The 8,911-nt window shown below is 48.4% G+C and overlaps 1 long non-coding RNA gene across 1 annotated transcript; it reads right to left on the bottom strand.

Annotated features, from left to right (window-relative positions):
• Window positions 1–3,743: 3,743 nt before the first annotated feature.
• Window positions 3,744–5,196, bottom strand: LOC132333768 (uncharacterized). Its single transcript, XR_009488260.1, has 2 exons — window positions 4,683–5,196; window positions 3,744–4,247 (listed from the first exon to the last, which is right to left on the bottom strand). It is a non-coding gene; the product is annotated as an uncharacterized LOC132333768 (long non-coding RNA).
• Between the last annotated feature and the right edge of the window lie 3,715 nt (window positions 5,197–8,911).

Here is an 8,911-nt window from a genome sequence, read left to right as displayed (position 1 = left end):
AGATACCCCAGTCTTTTTTCTTTGTTTGTTTTTTTTTGTTTGTTTGTTTGTTTTGTTTTGTTTATTAAATTTATTTTAACCCAGAAATAATACACACTCTTCCCTCCTTCCCGGATAATTTTTTTTTATGGTGAATATTCAGCTTCTGTAAGGTTTTTTCTTTTCCCCGCGCCTCCCGGCATTTTAGCGAACGTCCCCTGGTAGCGGCCCGGGGGGGATGTGTGCCTGGCTTTCGCCCTAAGCAACCAGGCGAACGTACCCCTCTATCAAATCTCCTTAGTTTGTGCTTGTCAAAACCCGAGTTATCCGAGATGAAAAAATGTGGCTCCTCCTTGAAATTGCCCCAGCCATCAGGTGAAGCCAAAGCAAGCTGTGGGATGTGTCCATCCCAACAGCTGGCAGTAGGCATTTTTCCTCTGTTTCTTTCTTATTACCCCCCCGCTCCTCAACCCTCTTATCTCAGCTGTGTACAAACTGATATGGTACTTAGCAGGAAAGTGACTGGAAATTAAAATAACTTCGTTCACCAGAGGTTATCAGCTGGATATCTGTCATCATCAGTTTGTACAGAAAGTCATCTGCGGCAAAGGGCTGGACTAGAGCAGAGCCGGGCTCTCGGCAGCCGGCAGGCATGAGCCCTCCCGACAGAAACCGAGCCCAAACCTGCTGATGCGCCGTGCTGTTGCTCCTGGGGTAGGCACGGCTTTTCTTTCGGTCTTTCCAGGCGAGGTGAACGGGAGGTGAAGAATTTGCAGTGCTGGGGGTACGGTAAAACACAGGCTGTAGCGATCCGCTCTGCCGGCGTGGGTGAACTGATTGTGACTTGGAAGTTTATTGTGCGCGTTAATTTTTGCGGTATAGTGCGGCAGGGGTTTGATCGGAAAACAATCACTTTCCTGACAAAAAGTTTCTTTATTAAATTGTATTATTAAAGGTGATACTTCTTTCTTGTCAGTTGTCTCTAAATAATGTCGTTAAATATTATCGGTCACCCTACCAGGCTGAAGTGACTTTTTTCCTTTTTACTTGTAGGTATATTTTAGTGAATGCAATATTTAATAGAAAACAGGATTTTGCAAGAGAGGGCGGTGAATTGTTTTCTGCCCCGCTCGTGTTCCGATCCTAGTTTGAAACGTAAAACATTTTTGTGCCGCGGTTTTTACCTGCAAACGAGAGACAAGAGCAGTGGAAGCCGCAGGACTCGTTGCCCACGCCGCTTCTCCCCAGCTTGGGTGTTGCCACTACAAATTTCTGGACTGAAAAGCGCCGAGCTTTAAACCTCGCGTTTCCTTTCAGTCTTTTGGATGTCCTTCTCCAGTTAAACACGAGGGTGTTTCAAACACGTGTAAAGGTGGATATCAAGCGATAAATACCGTGAGGGTTTTTTTCCAAGAGACTGGCTTTGCTCGCTGGGAGGGGTTTGCCGGTGCTCATGTAAGCCCATGGGGGGCAGTGGGGACCCGCCTGGGCCCGGAGGGTGCCAGCCCGAAAGGTGAGGACGGCTGGAAAGAACGGCCACGTTGGCCTGGCAGGCGCCTCGTTCCCTGGCTCCAAAGTGACCCATGTTTTACACTCAGGCGCCTTGGGTTTTTTCCCTGCCGATTAGCCTGTTTACGTTATAGCCGGGCTACAAGCTTCATTTTATTTACTCCGATAATCACGATAAGAAAACCCGGATTAAACTGGGACCAGCGTGGGAAACCATTCCCAGTCACCCCTTTCCTCTCCGCTCCTTTTCGTTTCGGGTTTGCTGTGGAACCGCTCAAATGATAGACTCCTTACTCTTCATTACGTCACTCCTTTCCCAAATCCCGCTCTGCTGACGTAGCTTTCACCCCGGGGCTCCGGGAGACTCCCAGGTATCTCCTGCCCCATGCCTGGGTTGGGTACCCTGGGGTGCCTGTGCAGGGACATTTTTGAGGGCGGGGGGGTGCTCGGTTGCGGGAAGACACCGCCGGGGAGGAGGTGCCAACGAGGTGACCATCGCTCCTGGTCGTTGCGGCCAAAGAGGGAAGAAGGCCGATTGGGGGAAAAAAAAGTTTCGTATCCAATTAAGGCGAATTCCCTCGCGGGCGCCTCAACCTCCCAAAAAAGGGTTGGGGGTAAGCCGTGTGCAAGCGCAGAACTGTGGCTCCTTCCCCCACTCTCGGGTCTCTGCAAACGTGATCCCTTACCAGGGGTGCACTAGGGAGGAGGAGAAGGCTCCGTCCAGCTGCACCCTCCCTGCCCCTGGGCCCGGACAGCCTCGGGAGCACCGGGCATCGGGCCCGATGCTCCCATGGCGCTGCGGTCGTGGGGGCCCGGCGGGCTCGGGTGCGAGGCGGTGCGAGGGGTCACTTTGGTGACTATCGCAGGCTGGAGTGTATTCTTTTCCGAGACGTGTTTATGTAACTTAATGTACTTTAGAAACTGCTGGGGAGTTTAGGCCGGGCTGATAAGCCCCGCGGTTATTACGGACGACGTGCCGGCACCTCTCCCCCTCTCTTCTCCCCTTCGCTTATCCGCGCTACTTAAAATATACTGTTATCAAGGCCACCCCACGATACAGACTGTTTCCATTGCTCAGCGGCTGTGACATTGAAGCGGTCATATCGATCGGGGCACCGGCGGCTCTCGGGAGAGCTCAGCCCAGCCGGGAGCTGCCGGCCGCGCTTCCCGGCTGCCGGCCGCGGAGGGCTCAAGCACCCGCGCAGGAACGCAATCCGCATCCGCTCGAGAAGAGACGGATTTCAGTGGGATAGGGGCCTTCGACATCACCCATCACCTCCATCTTGGGCCGGGTGGGACAGCCTGGGGAGCTAAGGGTAGTGGTCAGCCAAAATTGACGCCCAAAACAGGAAGATCCCCTACTGCACGGGCAGGGGCGGGCATGGTGAACGCGCCCTTTACGGTGGATCAGATGTGTCCCACAGTGAGGACGGACCCCAAATTATCAAGGATGAGGAGGGATTATTTTTTCTTTCCCCGAAATTCCTAACTAAGGGCTGCCGGGTGCTCAGAGGACGAGCTTCAGCTCCAGCCGTCCTTGCTGGTGGCAGACAGCCGGCTCCGGGCCCCGTGGAGCAGGACACCCTGACCGGGCTGTCGGAAACTTGCCCGCTCCCTGCCGGCCACTCGGCTCCCCCCCAAGCTGAAGCCGTGCCCGGCGGCGGGGAGCGGGGCAGAAGGATATTCCCCACTGCAGTCAGCGGCCTCCCGGTCAGCTGGTGACCTGCTGCTGCGTGCTTTTGGGTGATTTCCACCGTGTCTTTAAACGCTTGACTCTCAAGTAAGCATCAGGCAGCAGAGACCCCGCACGGACATTTATGCAATATGTGCCCAAGTGTGTGGTTTCTGTGTGGTTGGGTTTTTTTGTTGTGTTGGGTTTTTTTAGGTTTGGGTTTTTTTAAAAAAGAACGATCTGTAGCTTTTTTTTATTTGCCCTCCCTCCAGTCTCTGAGGTCCGGCTGGTTAATGATTTCAGCCTTAAAAGAAAATAAATAAATAAGATCAACAAAACGCGCGGAGGAGGCTCCTGTTGCCGCGTAACCTGACTCCCGGAGCCGGCGCTCCGCGGTACCCGCACGCCGAGCCCCGGTGGGGCGCGCAGGACGAAGGCGATGCCCTCCAGTTCCCGGGGTGAGCGGGAGGCAGCCGGGACCCACGCAGCACCCTAAAGAACACGATTTAGCTGCTTCTGTCCAGCAGGCGTATACACGTACACGTTTTGTCTCTTTCCAACACACACACGGGGACTTTGAAAATGCGTTAGGGATTACTTTTATTGCTCCTCGGCCGTTTTAAAGGTTTTGAGAGTCGGTGACTAAAATGGCCTAATTCTGACGGTTTTATCAACGGGCACCTCAGTGCCTTTGCTACAAAGCAGCGTGGCCGTGTTCCACTCACCGCTTGGGGTGAGGAATATTATGTATTATTTTTAATTGCAGGACCCCTTTCTGCGCATAACTGTAGATAAATCAAGTACCTCAACTCTGTGTGCGAATCGGCTTTCACACCTAGTGAAAGAACCCGTTTCGAGACAACAAGGCCAGAAGGAAAGGCCCCCACTCTGGTTCCCGCCGCCCCGTCGAGAGGAACAGGGAGGCGGGGGGGGGGGGGGGGGGGGGTGGGAGCCGCCGTCGCCCGCGGCCACGGTGGGAGACCAGAGCCCTTCCCGCCGCCGCGTCTCCCGTGCCGGAGCCGTGAGGATCACTGTCCGTTCCTGTCTGGGCGCTGGGGAAGGCTTTCAGGACACTCTTCTGCTGGATCTGACAGGAAAACCCGGGGAAAAGTTTCTTGCTGCGAGAGTCGTTGTGGGAGAGGGCTGGGAACGGCGGGACGCGGGGCACGGCGGAGCCGCACTTCTGCCCAGCGCTTTAGAGCCGAGCTTCTCCTCATCCTCCCCCCGTTCCCTATCACGGATGTTAGGCAATATCAAATCCAATCTGCAATTAGCTACCCTGCCTCCGCCCCCACGCCAGCAGCGCAGAGAGCTAATTCTTTCTCGCTTAAACCCACCCCTCCCAAAAGAACTCCAACAAAAACTAAGCTAAACAAAACACCAACAAAAAACAACCGAACAAAAACCATCGCCGACTGTTCCCTGGGACGGTTGTCGCCACTGCCGCACACCGTGAAGGAAACATCGGTTAATGCATGCATCGAAACCTGCCGGGAAACCCCCCTCACAGTTGTCTTCTTACTTCTCTGTCCAGGAAATAAAAGAAACCATCAGAACAAGTCACAATCTTCCAGTGAAATGTTTTCCACAAATCAAAATGAATATGTTCTCTTGGAAGCATTTTTCGGGAGCAGCTCCGTTTTATGCGTGTCCACGCTGAGCTCCGGCGGGGCCGCTCCGTTTCTCTTGTCATGGTGGCAACCTCCCGCCTTCCCTTTCGAAACCGCTTTCCTCCCCATTTACCTACCTGACCGAAAAGTCTGAGAACACGTGCGAATAATAATCATAATAAAGCCCCAAACAACGACATTCGTAATCTTAGCTAAGCAAACCGCTTCCCTCCATCCCAACTAATAATGTTTCAACTTGCTGCTTTCATGTGAAATGTCAAAATTTGGGGACTTTGTTCCTGCTTGGAACGAAAGTACATTTTTAAACGTTAAAATAATATCTTCCAGAGCGAGTCTGACCAGTTCTGTACGTGCAAGCGCTACTAGATTGGAAAATCAAATCAAAACAACCACATCACAGAATGAGAGATTTCAGAGTTAGCAGCTCGGGGTAATTAGATAGCCTATTAATAGCCTTGCTCCTCTCTGCTATCAAAAGTAAGTGAATGGCTCCTGCCTCGGGAAGGTATGAGCAAGCATGTCACTGGAGGTAGGATGGGGACCGAGGAGATGGGGGAAGGTTTCCAACGAGGCTTGTGGGGCCCCATGGACAGGCAAAATGCGTGTACCCCCCTTGGCGTTGCCTGTCATCCCCGCAGACGCAGGCTTCTCCCTCCGTTTGATAGATGGAGGTGTCGGAGGCAGTCGCGGAGGCAGGTCCCGGCCGGGCGGGTCCCATCCCCACCGGCCCGAAGATAAGCGATGCTGCTAATTCACCTCCGGGGAGGCGACGCCTTCATCCCCTTTTGCTTTTTTTACCCTCGGTGTTAATGGCTTCGCGGACACAGCCCTCTATTTGTAGTTAGAAGTATAAATATATACTTTCGACTTGGGAATACCGCAATTTCCATTTCGTTCATGTAATCACTGCCAGTGTTTATCCATTTCGTCTAAGCCTCCACGACCAAAGAGGACGTGCAAATAATCCGCGCTTTTCGATTACTTTAGGAAAAGGTTGGGTTTATGCATCAGTTATTGCTGCTCACCTTGAATTTACAATTCAATAGTAAAGGACGCCAGTATCTGCAAACAGGCAAAAGAACAATTGAAAAGCCGATCGTCCCAAAACTAGGTGGCTGTAAGATATTGTTCCCTTGCTGGTATTGATTGATTTTAAGAGGTCACAGATGACTGAACTTTAAAGAGTCAAACCACTTTCTTTTCATTCCAATTAGATGAGCAAGAAGTAGCATAGTCCAGTATACGTCAGGTCTTTTCTTGCTGTAATTTCTTACATTTTTGATATACACACATCCTAATAATTTCTTGTTTTGTCTTTCCTGACGGACAAAACAGTTTTAGTATTAGAGATGGAACACAGTAACAAAGGAGATAGAGTAATCCTAATGTTACTGAGGTTCGAGATTTTAAATTCTTTTTGGTATTCTTAATATGGATAGAGTTAGCAGCCTTTTTCTGAGCAAGCAATTCTCAGAGTAAATCAATGTGATGTATCGAGTGGCTACTATTTCCAAGGAAAAAAAATGGACCTATGCCCTTTCAATAAACTCTGAAGAAAATACCGTGCCACAGTGTTGCAGGATAACTTCAGAGAGTTGTTAGCATTCATCAGTAACCAGGATGATACCTGGATGATGCATTTAGCATTTGCCAATGATAATCAAACATCAGCTTAGCAGCACACAACTTTAATATTCACCTCTGAAATAATAATCTAAAACTCCCCAACAACACAGCTTTAGTATAAATTTACATAGGTTATTTGCTTTGCAGCAGCATATTTTCTTTGCAATGTTACTGTAGATTGTTTCCTTCTGATAGGATGTGTGAAGCAGGGCTTACAAAGAAGCTCTGTTTCTGTGTCTCTGCTCATTTATCCAGAACCTGAAAAGGTCTAAGGCTACTCATTCAGCTGAAATTTGTCCTTGTTCACAATGACTTAAACATGAGGACCCAGTGCCACAGACCTCCATGGAAGTACCTCCTGCAGAAATAAACCTTGCCAGTTGTTCACTTCTGAGGTTACCAGCAAGAATTGCTGCTTGGCCCTTCAAGTCATGGTTTCCACTTCACTAAACTGGCTTTAAGCAGATTCTTATATAAACTTCAGAGGGATATTCGTCAGCTAATGCAGAGTTTTCTGCCATTACAGCTTGGAAGCTGTTGGTCCCAAGTAAAACTCGTCAGCACTAGCTCAGCAACTACCATAGCTCCTGCAATGAACTTTACAGTAAAGGTAATGTAAGTGCTCTCTGTTATTTATGTCAGGTTCTGTCAGGTTTAACAGCATCTGTTATCAGGTTAACATCATCTTTATGACACAGGTGCCATGCCGTTGGACACTAAAGGTGGCAGATCCAGCTCCATGGCCAGCACACCACTATAAAATTACATTGCCCTTAATTCCGGGGGCCAGTGACCCCAGCAGAAAGGACAACCACAAGCACTGACATCAGTGGCATCTCATGGCGTCACAGATAAATCCAGCAGAGGTAGGGCTGTCAGAGCCTGGGAGTGTTGGGAGATGAAAATTCGGCAGTGCTTAGCTGGCTGGAGGGTTTTTCCCTGGCTATTTTCAGCTTTCCCCCAAATGCCCCATAGGTGACACCCTATGCAGTGCCACTCCCCACAGACCACCAGCTGAGCTCTAGAGATGTAGCTTTACCTGCCACTACTTAAATCAAGTGTTTCAGCTTCTACACTAAGCCAAACTCTTTCCCTCCAAAAAATTTTGTATCAATCAAAACATTTCACATTATCCAAAATTAAGATTTTTGTGTGGTTTTTGAAGTATTTAGCCCTTTAAAGAAAATCAACTTGGAATTGAATATGCAACAAAATTCATCTTGAGTGGGCAGAAAAAGGGCTCTGTATTTTTTTTCTCTTTCAGTTTGGTAACAGGCTCACATCTGGAGTGGTAGGAAAGTTCTGTCATGCCTGGACCAGAAGTCAAAACTTCAGCATTCCATCTTTTCTCAGCCACCAGAAACTACAGCAAAACCTCTTGCTTTCTCCCTGGTCAGCAGGGCACAGAAAAAACAACGGCCCCTGAGCTGGTTGAAACTGCTGCCTGTGCTCTGGGTTGAAGGTTTTAAACTTTTTTTCTTTAAAGGTAGGGGCTTCCATGAATATGCTCCAAGATATTTCACTCATGGAATTGGAGAGGGGTATAATTCAGCCTGAAACCAGGATTTATACTGCACTCTTATTTTAGTTCCTATTGCCTAGGAGAATTTGAGCTACTACTCAAATCACAAACTGTGTCTGTGACCTGCGCTAAGTTTTCAAATTAATTTGGTTTTGGTTTTGATAGCTTCAACAGAATTGTTGAATAACATTTCCTGCAGCAGGAGTTTTCCAAACAAATTTCCTTCATTTCTGCTTGTGAGAAGTGGAAAGAATGTATTTTCCTTGTGCCTGCTTGGAACTACATGTACCTCTGAGGTCCAGAAGGTGACATATCTTTCACAAGGGATTCCTCCAATAATCGTAGAGAGGAGAAACTAATTGTTGTGTGCTGTAGCTGCCAGAAGATTAAAAATATTCTGAACTGAAATAAGTTAACCACTGCTCAGCATTTGGACTTGTGGAGCACAGAGCTGACTAGGTTGAGCCTAGGGTTAGGGAGAGAATTGGAAAACAAACTTCTCAGCTGGAAAAGGAGACCTCTGAATTTAATGGTGTTGGACCAAATGAACAGGAACAAACCTGGAAGACCTTGGCTGTGTGCTAAATGTGAGTATGGACCCAATCCAGAGCTTTTTCCATGTGTCAAAAATATACTGTTTAATGGATTAAATTATTTTATTAGTCCTCCATTTGGAAGGCTAAAACCTGCTGTACAAAGCTCAAGAAGTAAATAAAATCTGGTGATGAAGGACTAAACTCTGATGGGAATTTTCCTCAAGAAAGGCCTGCTCAAGTTGACCTGTTTAATTAAAATGCAATAAAATGCAATTTCCTTTACATCATTACGTGCTAATGTCTACCTTGGAATCCCAAATTTGTTGAAACCTGAGCAATAGAGTTCATCTGTGGTTACCTCTTGGTAATAAAAAAATGTAGAGATGCTTTTAAGGAAACATGTTAATATTTAAAAATAAATTTGGTGGTCTAAATT

The sequence above is a fragment of the Haemorhous mexicanus genome, chromosome 1 (assembly GCF_027477595.1).
Source record: "Haemorhous mexicanus isolate bHaeMex1 chromosome 1, bHaeMex1.pri, whole genome shotgun sequence".
NCBI classification, from domain to species: domain Eukaryota; kingdom Metazoa; phylum Chordata; class Aves; order Passeriformes; family Fringillidae; genus Haemorhous; species Haemorhous mexicanus.
This window is presented reverse-complemented; position numbering and strand designations above follow the sequence as displayed.